This window comes from Lissotriton helveticus, chromosome 2_1 (assembly GCF_964261635.1).
Source record: "Lissotriton helveticus chromosome 2_1, aLisHel1.1, whole genome shotgun sequence".
NCBI lineage: Eukaryota > Metazoa > Chordata > Amphibia > Caudata > Salamandridae > Lissotriton > Lissotriton helveticus.
Genome location: NC_136059.1, coordinates 93,599,363 through 93,619,009, shown reverse-complemented (window position 1 = coordinate 93,619,009; position 19,647 = coordinate 93,599,363). Strand labels below are relative to the sequence as shown.

General features: G+C 45.4%; 1 protein-coding gene across 2 annotated transcripts in view; it reads right to left on the bottom strand.

Moving 5' to 3' along the window:
• Nucleotides 1–17,894, bottom strand: part of PAIP2B (poly(A) binding protein interacting protein 2B) — an 86,674-nt gene extending 68,780 nt beyond the window's left edge. The window contains exon 1 of one of the 2 annotated variants that reach the window (XM_078674530.1): nucleotides 17,594–17,894. The gene's annotated coding sequence lies outside the window, so the exon portion shown is untranslated. The remainder of the gene's footprint in view (nucleotides 1–17,593) is intronic. The other variant, XM_078674529.1, reaches the window with a different exon arrangement.
• Nucleotides 17,895–19,647: the final 1,753 nt, after the last annotated feature.

The window sequence follows — 19,647 nt, the reverse complement described above, 5'->3', positions numbered from 1 at the left end:
CCACAACTGTGAAATTGTACATGCTTGACAAGACCTGTACTATATATTATAATGTATCTGTGTTTGAATTCTTGTAGGGAAAACGTGCTGTTTTTCCCACCTGTACGTCACTGAAGGCTCACTGCGACTACCATGGCTAGGGACTTGAGTAACTTGTTTTTATTTATTCTGTATTTCTCATGATTTGTAATTATTGTTGTCATTATTATTATTATTATTATTATCATCATCATGATTGGTCAGTATTTCTCATTTCGCTCTTATGTTTCCATTATTGTATTTTTTAGTTATTTGTTCATTTCTTGAAACTCAAAAATGATTTTACCTTTTTTTTAATTTCAAATGTGATGAGCGCAATGGTGGGCGATAAAACAAGTCAAGTTTAAATTTATATAGCGCACTACTCTCCCATAGGGTCTCAAGGCGCTTGAGGGAGGGGGGGGAACTTTACTTATCGAATATCCAAGTTTTTAGTTGTTTTCTCAAGGAGAGGTGGTTTTGTGTCAGGCGGAGGTGGGTGGGGAGAGAATTCCAGGTCTTGGCCGCTAAGTAGGAGAAGGATCTACCCCCCATGGTGGATCTTTGGATGCGTGGAATTGCGGCGAGGGCTTGATTGGACGATCGTAGTTGGCGGGTGGGGGTGTAAAACGTCAGGCGCGTGTTGAGGTATTCGGGTCCCAGGTCGTAGAGGGCTTTATGTGCGTGGGTGAGGAGACGGAACGTTATTCTTTTGTTGACGGGGAGCCAGTGGAGGTCTTTCCGGTGATGTGAGCTTGGCGGGGGATGTCTAGGATGAGTCTGGCTGAGGCGTTTTGGATGCGTTGGAGTTTCTGTAGTGTGGCTGTGGTACCGGCGTAAAGGGTGTTTCCGTAGTCCAGTCGGCTTGTGACTAGAGCATGGGTGACCGTCTTTCTTGTTTCGGTGGGGATCCAACGGAAGATTTTTTTGAGCATGCGTAGGATGTTGAAGCATGAGGATGAGACGTCGTTGACTTGTCTGGTCATCGAGAGGGAGGAGTCCAGGATGAAGCCTAGGTTACGTGCGTGGTCCGTTGGTATGGGTGCGGTTCCCAGGGCCGGTGGCCACCATGAGTCGTCCCAGGCGGATGGGGATGATCCTAAGATGAGGACTTCCGTTTTGTCCGAGTTCAGTTTTAAGCGGCTGATCTTCATCCACTCGGCTACTTCTTTAATCCCTTTGTGTAGATTATTTTTGGCGGTGTTTGGGTCATTGGTGAGGGAGAGGATCAGCTGGGTGTCGTCTGCGTAGGAAATAATGTTGAGGTTGTGTTGGCGAGCGATGGATGCAAGGGGACTCATGTATACGTTGAAGAGGGTGGGACTGAGTGAAGATCCTTGTGGTACTCCGCAGATGACTTTGGTGGCTTCTGATTTAAAAGGGGGGAGGCGGACTCTCTGGGTTCTTCCGGCGAGGAACGAGATGATCCAGTCCAATGCTTTGCCTTGTATTCCGATGTTGCTGAGGCGTTGTATAAGGGTGCTATGACAGACTGTGTCGAAGGCTGCGGAGAGGTCAAGTAGGATGAGGGCGACTGTTTCTCCGTTGTCCAGTAGAGTTCGAATGTCGTCTGTAGCTGCGAGGAGGGCGGTCTCGGTGCTGTGTTTGGCTCGGAAGCCGGACTGTGAGGGGTCGAGGGATTTGTTGGATTCCAGGAAGGCTGCGAGTTGACTGTTGACGGCTTTCTCGATGACTTTGGCAGGGAATGGGAGGAGCGAAATGGGGCGGTAGTTCTTAAGTTCAGTGGGGTCTGCTGTGGGTTTCTTCAATAGGGCACTGAGTTCGGCATGTTTCCAGCTTTCCGGGAAGGTAGCGGAGTTGAGGGAGCAGTTGATGACGTCTCGGAGATGGGGTGCGATAATGGAGTCTGCTTTGTTGAAAATGTGGTGGGGACATGGGTCGGTTGGTGATCCTGAGTGGATAGTGTTCATCAGGCGGATGGTGTCTTCAGTGATGATTGGATTCCAGGTGCAAAAGGTTGTTGGAGGGGGGTTTTAGTTCGGAGGAGGGTGGGATGGACTGGTCTCCAAAGCGGTTATGTATATCAGCGATTTTGTTGTGGAAGAACGAGGCTAGAGAGTCGCAGAGGTCTTGGGAGGGAGTGATGTCGTTAGTGCCGGCGGTGGGGTTGGTAAACTCTTTGATGATAGCTAACACTATTCGTTTCACCTAATCCGAGTTTAAATACCGCAAAGTGTACAGATAGAATTACATGAACCATTGACTTAACATAAGTGTCTGACATTTGTTCAGACAGTGATGTGGGAGAGGAGCTAAATGTATCGGAGACTTGTGCTTCCCAAACATGTTTGAGTGTGAATGAACTCTACTTAAAACACCATGTACAGAGCCAGCAACAATTTTCTATCGCTTTATACTTTCTCAGTACAAGCAACCAAGCTCTGGAACTTGTAACAAACCAAGATTTAAAACATCCAGGAGCATTTACAGTTCTGAAGAGACATGAAAACAAAGCTGTTCCAAGTGTGACTGAAAAAAAACCTCTGCACTGCCTATTAGATGAAGCACATTCATCTACCTCGGGTGGGGGAGGGGGGTGTACGTATTACAAAATAAACAAACTGTATCAGACTGAATGGCACTCAATATAGACCGTCTTCTATGCAAATGCAAATAAAGAGCTCTGTACTGGGGTGAATGTATGACATTGTTCTGCTTTCTGTCCATCAATTGTTCTTTTTGCAATGGTCTTCGAAGCAAAGGCACCAAGAATTATGAACCACAAACCCTTCCAAGTAAAACTATCTGCTTCCCAGTATGAAACGGTAAAAGACCTGTTTCTGCTCCAGCTACCTTTAACCCTCAAATCATTCCATTTTTAGCTACCTCAATAATAATAATCATTTCATTCAAATAACTATTTCGATTCCAATAATGGAGTCATAAAAGTATACACCAATATAAAAATACATAATTTGTCATAAAAGTCCACGATATATAGTTAGGCTTTACAATGCATTAAAAAAAAAATAAGCTTGATCAATAATAATAATCTTAATACCACGAACCAAACCACTCATCCTCGATCTCCAGCTCTCAGCCGATGATCTGCTGGTTGTCTCTAGTACACTATACCGATGCTTCACCACGGACAATCCATGCACTCATCCACAATTCTTGCCTCCACGTGATGCAGGCTAGCCCAAGAAAAAATATCTAGGCTGTTTAGTGGACATATATGATAATGAACCAAACTAATGAAGAGCTCAGCACGAGTCGTAGAAAGTCTACCACCTAGTTTTGCAACTGGTTATTGTGCGAGATTGAAAATCCGAGGTCCAGTCATACACTCTATGGGACTTTTGAGAACTGTCAGGTAGTGGGCTTGACCAACACGTTTTTAATCAGTTTTGAACCCATGTACTACGGGCTGGTTCAGACGTGGGGAGGGGTCATCAATGCAGCGATGCTTCTATACCAGCTCAATAACAAATGGTAGGAGGGGATCAAAGTGCTTAGCTGGAATGTGAACGGGCTGGGTGATAAAATCAAAAGGGGGATGGTTAGTCAGTTCATTAGACGTCACTCCCCAGACGTGGTGCTGTTGCAGGAGACACATCTTATCGGGAATAGGTGCATGGCCCTCCACAGGGGGGGCTATAAGTGGTTGCACATGCCGGGTTCATGTCTGGGTCGGGCGGGGGGCAGGGGGGGGTCGGTATATTGCTCAAAAACTTAACCCCCGACTATTCAAGCCACTTGTTCCGATCAGCGGGGTACATACATTGGCATCTTGGGTCAATGGGAGGGGAAGACTGCTACTTTTGTTTCCATCTATGTCCCACCAGGTCTACAGACGGATACATTTCGAGATTTCAGCATTATTTTTCTAACTCTGCCTTTGGGCACCTTGGTCGGCGATTTTAATGCCATGGTCGATGGTGAAACGGATCAACACCCAGCCAGAATGCTGCGACCGGCGCAGAGGTGGCTCCCTGACTACTTGGATACAACGGGGTTAGTGGATAGTTGCCGGCTGTATAATCTAAGCGGCGTGCAGTATACGCATGTGTCGTCCGCACACCATAGTATGTCTAGGATAGACTATATCTTAGTCCTGGCCGCCCAGGCGTATGCTGTCCGGGAGGTGCGGCATCTGGGGAGGGTCATTTCAGACCACTCCACGGTCTGGTTACAGCTGGATTTTGACCAGGTCACTGCCGGCAAGATTGCCCCTATCAACCTGTGGCACCTGAGGGACCCCACTGTTAAGAAAGATATAGTCGGGGCTATGGACAGGTACTTCTAAGACAACCAGGGCATGGGGGACTCGGCGCAAACCTTGTGGTAGGCGTTCAAAACTGTTGTCTGAGGAGAGGTCCTATCCCTGTTCGTAAAGAATCAGAGAGCGACAGGCCGAGTTGGGGAAAGCAGAGGAGGCAGTGATAACTCTGGATAAGAAAATATCCCAGGCAGTCACCCCAGAAGGTCTCCACCGTCTTAAATTACGGCAGGATGAGTTTGGGAGTCTTGCGAAGGAGGGGGCCAGCAGGGCGCAGTATGGTGAGTCCTAGAGTAGGGTATATGAGCACGGACATAAAGCAGGAAAGTGGATTGCATGGCTGGAGAGGAGAGAGTGGGCGTCGCGGTTAGTACCTGAATTGCAGGGGAAGGACTCAGATGATCACTGACCCGCAGGCCAATGCCGATAGGTTTGCAGACTACTACAGTGAGGTATATTGGTCAGAAGGGGTGTACACGGAGGATGATAACAAGGTGATGATTAGGGACATCCAACTGCCCACGCTCTCCGATGACGACCCTAAATATCTGGATTCCCCGCTCACGAATGACGAGGTAGCGCAGGCTATCAGAGGAGTACACTCCGGCAAGGCCTCGGGACCAAATGGCATTCCTGTAGAACTCTACAAATTGAGTTCCAATAGAAATCGCTCCATTCCTTCGCTCTATGTTTAATGAAAGAAAAGATAGGAAGCAACTTCTGTATGACCAACGTATTGCCAACATAGTGGTCATCCACCAGGAGGGTAAACCCAGAGCGTGCTGTTCGTCGTATAGGCCTATCTCGCTTTTAAACGTGGAACCTAAGGTCCGGGTGAAGTAGCTGGCTACGAGGTTGACCAAGGTCATCACCACTTTGGTGCACCTGGACCAGTTGGGCATTATGCCGCACCGAAATACCGCCCTCACTTCGCACCAACTTCACGGGGTCCTGGGCCGGGCCCCAACAATTCAGGAACCGGCGGTGCTGGCGTCATTGGATGCCACTATGGCATTCGACAGTCGAATGGCTGTACCTTTTTGCGGTGCTTGAGAAACTAGGCTTTGGACCAGAATTTATTGACTGGGTGCACCTTTTGTACTATGCTCCACTGGCCAGGATAGTGGGAGGATAAAATCTCACTACGCTGATGATATCCTGCTTTACTGCACCAAACAGAGGTGGTCCCTGAGCTGTTTTTTGGATATATTGGCTATTTTGGGGAGGTACTCAGGCTTTGCTAATAATTGGTCCAAATCGGTTCCCTTCGTCCTCAAAGGGGACCCACCAGTCGTTCCTAACGCTTGCCAGATACAACTCGACCCATTGGGCCATAGGTACCTCGGTATCTGTATCACGTTAGATTACAAGCTCCGTTATACTAATAACCTGTGCTCCCCTCTTCCCCCCCACTGGCGCGATTTAGGAGTGATGTGGCGCCCTGGAAGGCGCTCCCACTCTTGATTTTAGGTAGAGCATACTCTTTAAAATGCTGACCTTGCCCCGGTTCCTATATGCACTGCAGAATGCAATGGACCCAATTCCAGCGTCCTATTCTAAGGAAATAGAGCCCTGTAGAGACAGTTACTTTGGGACGGTAAACCCCGCATAGTATTTTCTAAGCTCACCCTTTCCTGGTATGACGGGGCATAGGCCTGCCAGACCTCAAGAAATATTATTGGGCCTCCCAGTTAGCGGCAGTAAACCACAGGATATATGGTGCCCCTAACTATCCTGGATACGCCATGGACCGTTGGCAACTGCCAGGGGGCAACTACACCAGAGCACTTGATGCTGGGAACCGCAGATTTCCCCTCACAGGACGCACGGCACATGCCTTCCAGTTAAGGCATGCGGCCAACAGGCATCTTAAGTGGGAGGGGAAACTCACACTCCCCACTCCATTATGGAGTTCGGAGAAGTTGGGAAGTCTATGGAAGTCGAAAGGCTTTGACAAATGGGACTTCATTGGTATCACGCTCAGAAAGGATGTTTGGAGGGACGGTACGATTCACTCATTTGACTCCCTTAAGCTACAATATCACATGAGGGACTGTGAATATTATAGTTATCTACAGGTGCGGGGGTACGACACTTCCTCATGCCTCTCCTCTAGAAGATAGTGTTTTAGGCGGCCACCTTCCAACTCTACTATATAAGAATTGTATTAACAATATGGAAGACCCGCTAGAAGTTCTTAGATGGCAATGGCAGGAGGATGGGTTGGAGTTCTTAGATGGCAATGGCAGGAGGATGGGTTGGAGCTGGATGATGAGGATTGGCAGGAAGCTGTGTCATCCCCGCGGGTTGTGGCAATACCAAGGAGGCTCAGATTGGTGCAGCTAAAGATCTCACATAGGTCGTATGTCACGGGCACCGATTGGTCCGTATGGGCCGCTCAGAGCAGGGAATGCAGGAGGGGGTGTGGGGAACTGGGGACATGCACTTATATTTTGTGGCATTGCGCGAGAGAGCAGGAGTTTTGGTGGAGGGTCCACAGCACGTTGCGAACAGTCCTGGGTACAGAACTGCGGCTGGAAGCCCGCAGGTGTATTCTGAATACCTGGAAACCAACCAACCTTAATGCATACAAAAAGCAATGGGCAACACTGGCATTTATGATAGCGAAGCGTAATATTGCCCAATTGTGGGGAGCATGTCAGCCACCTCCTGTGGAGAAATGGAGGGAGGATTTGGACTGGTGTAGGTTTAGGGAAAGATCAGTTTATTCTGCCTGGGACTGTCCGGGGAAGTGGGGTAAGATCTAGGAGGCCTGGAATCACCATAAGGGGGGGGGGGGTATCTGTACCCCCCCCCCCCCAACAGGTCCCGAAGAGGCTGATGAGCACACGTCCCCTTGATCCACTAACTGTGATAACTGCACAATATTTTGAAGGTATGGAATGTCCTCGGACCTGTATTATTTTGTAATGTGTCACCTGATGTTTTTTTCTTTGTTGATTTTTGTTTCAATAAAAGGAATAAAAAAAAAAATAAACACTGCTTTCCCATGTTGACCCCCCCCCCCCAGGAAATTTTGGGAAGCGACAGAAAAAACTGGTGAGTTGAGCTTGCCAAATTTTGTGAAATTAGGAACTTTACTGAGAAAGTGGATTTTTGTTACTTTGTTTAAATACATTGTTTGAGAAATTCATGCTAAAGAGTTGGCCACAAAGGGATTAAACAGATCGGGATATCTGGACTACTTGGTCCAGATGTGCTCCGATTGGCACTTTAAAGGTGGTTAGTTCATTCTGATTGGCTGACTACAACCTGAACAATGTTGTAATGTAGGTGTGTGCTGGAGGGAGGGTTCCACAAAGAAACCCCCCCCCCCACACCAGACTAGCTGGTCACAACATGGACAATATGCTGTGGCAGACATTAACTAAGCGTGGTAAGATTCAAGTCACAATATAAATCATTTGTTGATGGTTCCATGCTAATGTTAGGAAATATGGTGTGTTCTAAGGTGATTTTATACTGTGAAAAACGCAGAGCCTTTGTTGGAATTTTATAAACCATGTTTGAAAGAAACATGTTTTCATGATTTTCCCAGATTATGGAAGGAGCTCCATAAACAGAGCACGTTTTCATTCAGTTCACTCCATCTATCATTTGTTAGAATAAAGTCTGATATTGAGTAATGCATGTAGTAGTCCCAACAGCAGCCTGTTGGTGAAGTAATCCAATGTACTAATACACAGCTAAAATCCTAACATTCTATCTTTGACAAAAGTGTAACACACCTAAAGCCATCTTGATGGAATCAAAGAATTTCCTTTAAACAGTACAAAATGAGGAGGCTCTTTTTGTCAGACAGTATAGATAGCGTCCTAGAAAGCTAAAATAAGGCAACAGTTTAGGACTTCTCAAATATCTTTAAAAAAACAACTGACTTCCAACACCAGCAGCGTCAGTTAATTCCTTAGTAATGAGCTGCAGCTTCACCACAGAGTTGTACTGAACAACTATTACTCTAACATTTACATTTCAATACAAACGTGCAGTACTACTGAACACCATATTGTTGGAAAATCAGCTTTTAAGTTTAAAGCATTTCCAAAAGAGTAGGCTAAATATAATAAACATTCCAGTGTTAATGGAGGCCTGAAGTCAGAGTTTAAAAGTTTGAGGGGAGATGGGGTTCTTTTTGTTTGAGGAATATTTATAGAGGAAAAAATAGTTCAGAGCCAAAGTCTGCATAAGCACAGCATCCCTTGCCACATGCGTTTAGTCAGCCTACCCATATTTTCACTCGTTTAACAGCGCCCTCGTTTTAAAAAAAACTAACATTTTTTAGGATACTTCATATAAAAAAAATAATGTTTAAAAACCACACACAAAGGTTGAAGTGCCATTATATATAGCAGCTGAAATAAGGAAGCAAAGCATTGGCAATGCCATTAAACCATGCTTATGAATGCACTGTCAGTCCAGACCACAAAAAGCCATGTACATTAACGACTGCCTCCTCCCAGCTGTGCTATTCCCAGAGAAAACCCAATAAATTATCTAGTTATCCAAGACACTAATAGAATTACAATGGCATGGGTGTGCTCCTGAAAGTTCATTCTAAGGCAGGTGGAAAAAATCAACAAACAATCACAACTTCATGGAGAGCAAGCAATTTTGTAGATGCACAAAAAAAAAAACTGAGAAAAGCTAAAGCTGCCATAAACTGTACATTATCTGCGGTGGATATATTGGCATTTGCCCGTGATAAATAGTTGTGATATAGTGGTATAGACAGATTGTATAAGCTGTGCAATTTTATTTCAAGAATTTAGAAGCGTCACACTTAGAGGTGGTTTATCTCATACTTCCATTGTAAGCACAGCTGTATTGTTGTATGCCCATCTCCGGAATGTGTATAGTACATACTTTACCCAACTACAGAGCATTTTCCATAGGGACACACAGATGCCTTTGCAATGGCAAATGTCCACCTCTCAATGTATCACTTAAAATTGTGGGTCATGCGCAGTCTTATGGCATCACAATGATTACATAAGGTCAGTATTGTCGCCAATTAGGTCATTTATCATGTCACATGTGATGCAAAATGCAAGGACATAAGCCGTGCATTGGGGAGGTGCAAATTAGTTAGGTTTATTTGCCTGCCAGGATCTTTAAAAAAAGTGTATGTAAAAAATAAAACGTCTTAAAATTCACCCGTTATAGTTGATTGAGCTGTCAGACCTTCCAAAGAGAATCTGTGTTTGTAGCTTCTCTCTAACCCCTATTTCTTCAGTTCTCCAGGCACTTTTGTTACTGTGTTTGTACCTCTCATTTTGGCAACCCCTAGCTGTCGCAGGGGTCTCATCCTCCACCTGTAGGACTTTGGCTTAATCTGATGAGTTGCCACTGGGTTCACAGGTCCGGTTTATTCCCAATTCTCTCCACTCACTTCTGCATCTCCCATCTGTGCAGTGTTTGCAACACGTTTCATATGAAATCGCCAGTCTGCATAGCTCACCAAAATCCTAATTATCTGTCGGTAGCCCTCCTAAACAACCACATGCCACATGCATGTCCTTTTGGTACACCTCAGCACATGCAATAATCTTTGTCTTCCACGTTAAAACCGATTTTTCAGGTTTTATTGGTTTGTTCATCCTCTCTGCAATCTAAGATAGATGTAACTGCATCCATGTGCATGTGTTTCAGTGTCTTATGGACGTGGTTTGGGGTCTATGGCTGTGCAATAATCATTGGGGTATAAATCAATTCAAGACTCTAGTCATAAGCGAAGGACCATTTACTTTAAATTCAAAATATTGCTTTCACATGAAAATTTGCAACAAATGTTTTGCGACTTAACGCCTGCTTTCGCTTCTTCAGGGCCAGGCTTAAAAACAAGTTCTGAATAACTTTTTATCAATGAAGGTCATGGAGAGCAGTAGGCCATGTCACATATGAACTTATTGTCAATCAACCGCAAATTTAGAGAGATATGGCAAACAGAATCCAGAGAATGAAAAACAAAATTAAGAATCATTAGTGGTCCATATGATCAAAATAATATGAAGCTTTAAGATTTGATAACCATCTCCAAAAGGAAACAAGGGGGTAAAAAGTAAGCTACTGATGTAACCAGGAAAAGTGCAGGAAATTGTTGATCATCCCTGAAAGAACAAAGATAAAAAGGTAAAATGTCATTACCTTTTTCGGTCCTCCAAGCTCGTCACGGTCGAAAACCAATTGATTTTTATAAATTCCTAAAGCTAAAATCTCTCCTCTCGATGCGTTCCATTAAACCCTCCGATAGTCTCAAAGATGTCACAAGTCAGGACACATCTCTAAAATATAAAAGCTTCTTTCCCCTAAGTCTTGCAAACGTCACATGAAATGTGAAGTAAAATGGTAATCTGAACCCAACGCCAGCAATATCCCATTTACATTGGAGAAAATACATATCACCCTATTCTCGAATAAAATATCTCCAATATTGTCGCAAATAAAACTTGTGCTAATAAATTGGACTTACTGGACACCCGAGAAAATCTTTAAACTTAATCTCAGTGAGAGCCTTTCATGCTGGAACTGTAAATCTCACATCGGCAACCTCACCCACATGCTCTTCTATTGCCCTACCGCGCAAACATACTGGGATAAGGTTTAAGAATGTATAAGCAATACTTTCAACATAGCCCCTCCAAAGGAATTTTCCTATATTACACAAGGTGCTTTGGACCCTAAGATCGAAGATGTGAATGACTAATACTTGCCAGATCTCATGCTCACTTTAGCCTGTAAAGTTGCACTGTGTAAGTGGAAAAGCTCCAAAGAAGTTTCTTTTAGAATGTGGCAGGAAGGGCTATCTTTCCTTAGAGGAGCAAATAATGTCACACTTCATAACTCTCCATGCCGTAATTCACACAGGAAACTGTGGTTGCCCCTTGATGCCTCATCCTTCTCATATGATCCCCTGTGAAAAATCGACCTAAGTCTCCAGACTGTAATGAGTATTGTACACTACATTTGCCAGCCTACTCCTGTACAGCATTGTATGTCCTACCTCCACAACTGTGAAATTGTACATGCTTGACAAGACCTGTACTATATATTATAATGTATCTGTGTTTGAATTCTTGTAGGGAAAACGTGCTGTTTTTCCCACCTGTACGTCACTGAAGGCTCACTGCGACTACCATGGCTAGGGACTTGAGTAACTTGTTTTTATTTATTCTGTATTTCTCATGATTTGTAATTATTGTTGTCATTATTATTATTATTATTATTATCATCATCATGATTGGTCAGTATTTCTCATTTCGCTCTTATGTTTCCATTATTGTATTTTTTAGTTATTTGTTCATTTCTTGAAACTCAAAAATGATTTTACCTTTTTTTTAATTTCAAATGTGATGAGCGCAATGGTGGGCGATAAAACAAGTCAAGTTTAAATTTATATAGCGCACTACTCTCCCATAGGGTCTCAAGGCGCTTGAGGGAGGGGGGGGAACTTTACTTATCGAATATCCAAGTTTTTAGTTGTTTTCTCAAGGAGAGGTGGTTTTGTGTCAGGCGGAGGTGGGTGGGGAGAGAATTCCAGGTCTTGGCCGCTAAGTAGGAGAAGGATCTACCCCCCATGGTGGATCTTTGGATGCGTGGAATTGCGGCGAGGGCTTGATTGGACGATCGTAGTTGGCGGGTGGGGGTGTAAAACGTCAGGCGCGTGTTGAGGTATTCGGGTCCCAGGTCGTAGAGGGCTTTATGTGCGTGGGTGAGGAGACGGAACGTTATTCTTTTGTTGACGGGGAGCCAGTGGAGGTCTTTCCGGTGATGTGAGCTTGGCGGGGGATGTCTAGGATGAGTCTGGCTGAGGCGTTTTGGATGCGTTGGAGTTTCTGTAGTGTGGCTGTGGTACCGGCGTAAAGGGTGTTTCCGTAGTCCAGTCGGCTTGTGACTAGAGCATGGGTGACCGTCTTTCTTGTTTCGGTGGGGATCCAACGGAAGATTTTTTTGAGCATGCGTAGGATGTTGAAGCATGAGGATGAGACGTCGTTGACTTGTCTGGTCATCGAGAGGGAGGAGTCCAGGATGAAGCCTAGGTTACGTGCGTGGTCCGTTGGTATGGGTGCGGTTCCCAGGGCCGGTGGCCACCATGAGTCGTCCCAGGCGGATGGGGATGATCCTAAGATGAGGACTTCCGTTTTGTCCGAGTTCAGTTTTAAGCGGCTGATCTTCATCCACTCGGCTACTTCTTTAATCCCTTTGTGTAGATTATTTTTGGCGGTGTTTGGGTCATTGGTGAGGGAGAGGATCAGCTGGGTGTCGTCTGCGTAGGAAATAATGTTGAGGTTGTGTTGGCGAGCGATGGATGCAAGGGGACTCATGTATACGTTGAAGAGGGTGGGACTGAGTGAAGATCCTTGTGGTACTCCGCAGATGACTTTGGTGGCTTCTGATTTAAAAGGGGGGAGGCGGACTCTCTGGGTTCTTCCGGCGAGGAACGAGATGATCCAGTCCAATGCTTTGCCTTGTATTCCGATGTTGCTGAGGCGTTGTATAAGGGTGCTATGACAGACTGTGTCGAAGGCTGCGGAGAGGTCAAGTAGGATGAGGGCGACTGTTTCTCCGTTGTCCAGTAGAGTTCGAATGTCGTCTGTAGCTGCGAGGAGGGCGGTCTCGGTGCTGTGTTTGGCTCGGAAGCCGGACTGTGAGGGGTCGAGGGATTTGTTGGATTCCAGGAAGGCTGCGAGTTGACTGTTGACGGCTTTCTCGATGACTTTGGCAGGGAATGGGAGGAGCGAAATGGGGCGGTAGTTCTTAAGTTCAGTGGGGTCTGCTGTGGGTTTCTTCAATAGGGCACTGAGTTCGGCATGTTTCCAGCTTTCCGGGAAGGTAGCGGAGTTGAGGGAGCAGTTGATGACGTCTCGGAGATGGGGTGCGATAATGGAGTCTGCTTTGTTGAAAATGTGGTGGGGACATGGGTCGGTTGGTGATCCTGAGTGGATAGTGTTCATCAGGCGGATGGTGTCTTCAGTGATGATTGGATTCCAGGTGCAAAAGGTTGTTGGAGGGGGGTTTTAGTTCGGAGGAGGGTGGGATGGACTGGTCTCCAAAGCGGTTATGTATATCAGCGATTTTGTTGTGGAAGAACGAGGCTAGAGAGTCGCAGAGGTCTTGGGAGGGAGTGATGTCGTTAGTGCCGGCGGTGGGGTTGGTAAACTCTTTGATGATAGCTAACACTATTCGTTTCACCTAATCCGAGTTTAAATACCGCAAAGTGTACAGATAGAATTACATGAACCATTGACTTAACATAAGTGTCTGACATTTGTTCAGACAGTGATGTGGGAGAGGAGCTAAATGTATCGGAGACTTGTGCTTCCCAAACATGTTTGAGTGTGAATGAACTCTACTTAAAACACCATGTACAGAGCCAGCAACAATTTTCTATCGCTTTATACTTTCTCAGTACAAGCAACCAAGCTCTGGAACTTGTAACAAACCAAGATTTAAAACATCCAGGAGCATTTACAGTTCTGAAGAGACATGAAAACAAAGCTGTTCCAAGTGTGACTGAAAAAAAACCTCTGCACTGCCTATTAGATGAAGCACATTCATCTACCTCGGGTGGGGGAGGGGGGTGTACGTATTACAAAATAAACAAACTGTATCAGACTGAATGGCACTCAATATAGACCGTCTTCTATGCAAATGCAAATAAAGAGCTCTGTACTGGGGTGAATGTATGACATTGTTCTGCTTTCTGTCCATCAATTGTTCTTTTTGCAATGGTCTTCGAAGCAAAGGCACCAAGAATTATGAACCACAAACCCTTCCAAGTAAAACTATCTGCTTCCCAGTATGAAACGGTAAAAGACCTGTTTCTGCTCCAGCTACCTTTAACCCTCAAATCATTCCATTTTTAGCTACCTCAATAATAATAATCATTTCATTCAAATAACTATTTCGATTCCAATAATGGAGTCATAAAAGTATACACCAATATAAAAATACATAATTTGTCATAAAAGTCCACGATATATAGTTAGGCTTTACAATGCATTAAAAAAAAAATAAGCTTGATCAATAATAATAATCTTAATACCACGAACCAAACCACTCATCCTCGATCTCCAGCTCTCAGCCGATGATCTGCTGGTTGTCTCTAGTACACTATACCGATGCTTCACCACGGACAATCCATGCACTCATCCACAATTCTTGCCTCCACGTGATGCAGGCTAGCCCAAGAAAAAATATCTAGGCTGTTTAGTGGACATATATGATAATGAACCAAACTAATGAAGAGCTCAGCACGAGTCGTAGAAAGTCTACCACCTAGTTTTGCAACTGGTTATTGTGCGAGATTGAAAATCCGAGGTCCAGTCATACACTCGGACAAAATCACCAAGAATGGTGCAACTTATTTAACCCCTATTTAAAAGATCCGAAATTGATATTTAAAGCAGTGACACCTACCGATATAAAACAACTACTTTATCACCAACTGCAGCACTTAAGACATCTACGAGTTTAACTACTTGCCAGATAGACTTCGACAAAAATGGTCTCACCATCTGACAAGACCGGCCATTTCCAGATGTAGCAGAAAAATGAGCCTGGCGATACTAACTTGAAGACATAGATGCAGATGAACAGACACAAACAAGGCACTTTCCTATAGATCGCATCGCTCCTTCTATGCTATAGTCACTTCAAATAGACACGTTTCTGGTACTCTATCCCACGCAAGTTCAAGCTTCCAAATGTATTAACATTCATTGTATTGCTTAAACTGGACTCTCCAAAGAGGCCAGTATTCAGAGAGGAGACACCGGACAGCCTAGCGCCTACAACAGGGTCAAAAGGTGAGGAGTGGTGCTGTGCTCTGTGTTGGTCTAGCCAGGTCAGGAGACGTGTGGTTGGTTGTGTTGTGTGCTCTAGTCAAGCCTGAGAGATGGGTCACGGGTGGGTCTACTGCTGTGTGGTTCAATCTCGGTTGGGAGATGTGTCCGGGTGTGTGTGCTTGAGACGTCAGGAGTTGAGGATGGGGTCATGTAATTGCTATACTCTAGCCTGGGAGTGGGGGCGAGAGGGGTACGTGTTCCATTCTAACCTAGTGTTTAGGTGAGGGGCCGGTGGGGTGTGCTTGTCTCGTCTAAGGGTTGTCAGGAGGTGAGTGGGTTGTGTGCTTGTCTACTCTGGGGCTGTCATGAGGTGAGTGGTGCTGTGTGCTTGTGTCAGGAGATGTGTGAGGTTGTGTGCTTTAGTCTCGTTTGGAGGTTGTGTCAGGAGGTTAATGGGGTTGTGTCCGGAGATGAGTTGGGTCTGATGTGGGAGTTGCCATGAGGTGAGTGGGGTTGTGTTACGAGGTAGATGCGGTCTTGGTGTGCTTGTCTCGCCTGAGGGTTTTGTCAATTGGTGAGTAGGGTTGTGTTGTATGCTTGCGTTGTCGGAGTTATGTTATTAGGTGAGAGGTTTGTCCCCATGAGTTTTGTTAATCCAACACCCACCCTGGTCAGCGAGAGGACATCGTAAGGAGAAAGAAAAAACGGGCTACAAAATATTAGGGCATGCACATGTTCCAGGTTACAAAGGTAATGGTTACACGATATGTACGATTATAAACAGAAGTTTCACAAAGAGTAAGGTTGTAACGTGAAACTATGGAGCCTATTCAATTTATAGACTTACTGCCCAATTGGATAAAAGCTGTCTGCCAAGAAGAGTCCAGTACATACTTTAATAACTAGATAAGCGGAATGTGACCTTGTGGCTTCTGTTATGACCTATGCGGTGTCACTGGACACAGGCAACTTCCACTGCATCATACGCCAACATATTAATGTTTTGCAATGTTAACCGCGAGTAAACTCCTGCAGTGTCTGTGGAATGCTTTGGCAGAGTACGTCTTACAGACACGTGTATCGTGAGCTTGGGTTCCGATTTAACAAGGCTAAGCAGCAGCTGCTCCCAGGGGGCTTGCGGTTGACTTGCAACACCCCCATCGTAGCCGACACAAGACGTCGCGGGATGCTGGTGGAGAATATTTTATTTTAGATTAGCACAATGAAATCCGGAGGAAAACAGCACACAGCCTGAAAGTTATATTACAAACCTAAGAAATGTATGAATCCATGCAACTGAAGCCACGTAAGAGTAAATGTAAACATTTAGAAAACAAGTTTCAACTATCCAAGTAAAAACTAATTTATTTTTTATTTATTGGCGATTTCAGTACAGACTGACCTCTGTACAGTGCCAGGGTAAATTGGTTCGAAAGAAAAACAAAGGAAGAAACATAGTACTACTGAGATATTTAAGTCCTACCGTTAGAGAGGGGTGCACATGGACTGAATGTACAACAATGAACCCCTTCTAGGGCTATCAGGCCCGTATTTGGGAGTGAATGGAAGATATATCGAGACACACCTCAAGGGTATGCTCAATAACCTCGAAACCTTCAAATTAGATTTGGAAAAGTATCCGACAAAAAGGCCCTTAAGAGTGTGGAGGCCATATGGAGGAACCATGGCAGCGAAAAATCACCAAATTAACCACTACAAAACATTCACATTAATAACATTACAATACTAGCGCATTCATGGGACACTACAAGCTTCTTCGGGGTTGGGGGGGGGGGGGGGAGAGGTTTGCTGCGATGTTTACATACTGCAAGGAGATACTGTGAGGAGACAAACTACATAAATAGTTATGGCTGTCCCGTACCAGATGCTCATATTGGGAATTATCATATAGTTGGTTTTATTATCCGCATTATAAAATGGGCAACTGCAAATAAGTGGACCCAGTTACCCGACAGAGTGAGACGGGCATTTATCGAGATTCACGGTTAAAAGTAGTGAAGTGGTGGCAGCCCGCCAGCCTCCTGGAGTCAGCAGCACAGCCGCCTGTGCGGACGTGTTACTGAGCCCGGGGCCAGCACATGCGAGATACAGGCCCCAGCAGCCTGCACAGCCGGGGAGCAGGCCTGGCGGCCTCCACGGTACCGACACGTCAGGCACCCGGCGGTTGGGGGGGGGGGGGGGAATAAATACTGGCTGGTGGGGCGCTACCACTCAGAGGCGGGGGGGGGGTGATAAGAAAAGAAGAGAAAAACAAAGGGCCACGCGGTCACTCTGGCTCTGCCAACCCCCCCCCCCCCCATTTGTCCTGTGAGAACGAGGCGCGAGAGCCCTACCCAGAAGCACTGTAAAGGAGCGCGGGGCCGTGCGCTCGTGAGGAGTGGGGGGGTCGCGAGCTACAGGAAGACAACAACATCACAAGGGGGGGGTTGTGTTTACTTTATTCACCGCTTGACACTTGGCCACGGGGATGCGCGGCGCTCCCCCCCCCCCCTCCGCCGTCACTCACCTGGTACACGCCGGCACCGCAGTCGCGCGCTGGGGTCTTCCGTGAAGTGTTCTGGCCTGTGAGCACTATGGTGGCGGCCGCGAGCTCCCCGCTGCTCTCCTTGGTGTTCCAGCTTAGCGCCACACCCTTTCCCCCCTAGTTAAGCATCCACAAAACACTGATAACAATCCGGGTCTTTCGGTGAATTTTAAAAAATAAAAAAAAAATAGCACCAGAGGACGGGGGTCTCGGTTACTCGCACTACCGACGGCGCGCACACACTAACACGCTATATCCGCCGGCCCGCCCCCGGCCGCTCGCCATTGGTTGCTGAGGGGAAGCCCCGCTCTTGGTGAATGGCCGCGGCGACTGCTCCTCAAGTCCTCGCCTGGGAGGGGGAGGAGACCAAATGCTGAATTCTTCCCTCCGGTGCGAGCGGAGGGGGTGCGGGGCTAATGGGCGGTGCCCGCATGCTTCTGGCATTGTGACGGCTTCACTACGCGTCGCCCCATTGGCCAACGTCGAGCGGAAGTGGCGTTATCCTGTTATCATGACGTATAGAGGGGGGAGCAGAGGGTATGGCAATAGAGAAAAGAACCTAGTGGCAATTTTGGCAAAGCTGTTTTCTTAGATCTTTATTTATTTTATGCGATTTTATATAGCGCGAACTTTACCCGAAGGTGTCAGAGCGCTTTACAAAAGAACCAGTTGCAAAACATAAGGATTTAGGATTACATGCGTTACATAAAACATACAAACAGAAAATTGCAAATGTACAAGATGTAAAGTCACACAAGGAAGAGATACAAACAGAAAGAAAAATTGCAAATGTACAAGATGTAAAGACACAAGGAAGAGATACAAACAGAAAGAAATTGCAAATGTACAAATAGTAAAGTCACTCAAGGAAGAGATACAAATGGATATACTCTTAAGAGTCACATAGGAATGGTAGAGAGTACAAAGGTCTACTGCTTATACTAGTGATTAGAGTTATCTCTATATACATATATATATACACATAGTAGATTTTCTCAGGTCAAGACCCCCCACCCCCCAAAAAACAGAAGAGCAGAGTTCCATTAAAGTGGGATCGGAGGGGGGACGCAGTCACAGCACCAAGGGAGGGTGGGAGGGATACAAGGGTATGGAGAAAAGGCAAATCAGAAAAGGGAAGACACATTTGAGGATCGTCAAGGGGGAAACGAGGGAAAAGGGTAAAGGACAAGGGAATGGACAAGATGGCGGATCGGGGTCCAAAGAAAAGCGGCCGAGAGCAGCAGCAAAATGGCGGTCAGGACAAAAGAAAAAGTAAAGAAGTCCATGAGAGTCCATGGCGTGACAGGCCGCTCCGATGAAGAGTGTTCTCTGGGGGCCTGGGGTGGGTATGTTCCGGAAAGTTTCGCCGTGTTGTGTCAGGAAACGCTACGAATATAGTGTTAATAATGATTTATTAACATAAGCATAACCATGAGGCCCATACGATGAAGGAAATGCGAACAGATTATCAGTACGAATAAATATTCTCCATAGAAACATTACATGACATAATTTAAATATCTATTGAATATTCCACGAGTCATACATCATAAAACACACATATTGTTATTGGTCTAATCATAAAATACAATCAGTAGGGTTTGTGTTCACAATAGTAGTGTGTGGAACAGTGGTTGACGCCAGCAGGTTTCTCTCTATAATGTACACGTCTGATAAATGCTATGTACAACACCTCCCTTCTTTAAAAAAAAACAATTAATATAAATTAAAATCATCATATTTCTTTGTCATTCTCTCTGAAGTCAAAACTATTCCATCTTGAAAGTTATGGCCAGATGTACACGGTTCGGTACAAGGTATGACTACCCTCTTGTTGTTCAAGTTGACACTCGTTTGAGGCAAATTCCTATCATCCCTCACATCATATTCTTTTCTCAATTGTGTTTCCATCGCTTATCATGCCACACCTATGACCTTCTTTGTCATTTCCATGCTGTTCTGTTAAATCCCAATAAGAATATTCTCCTTCATAGGAACTACTAGTTTCTTTGTCCAATAATAATTTTTCTTGTCCC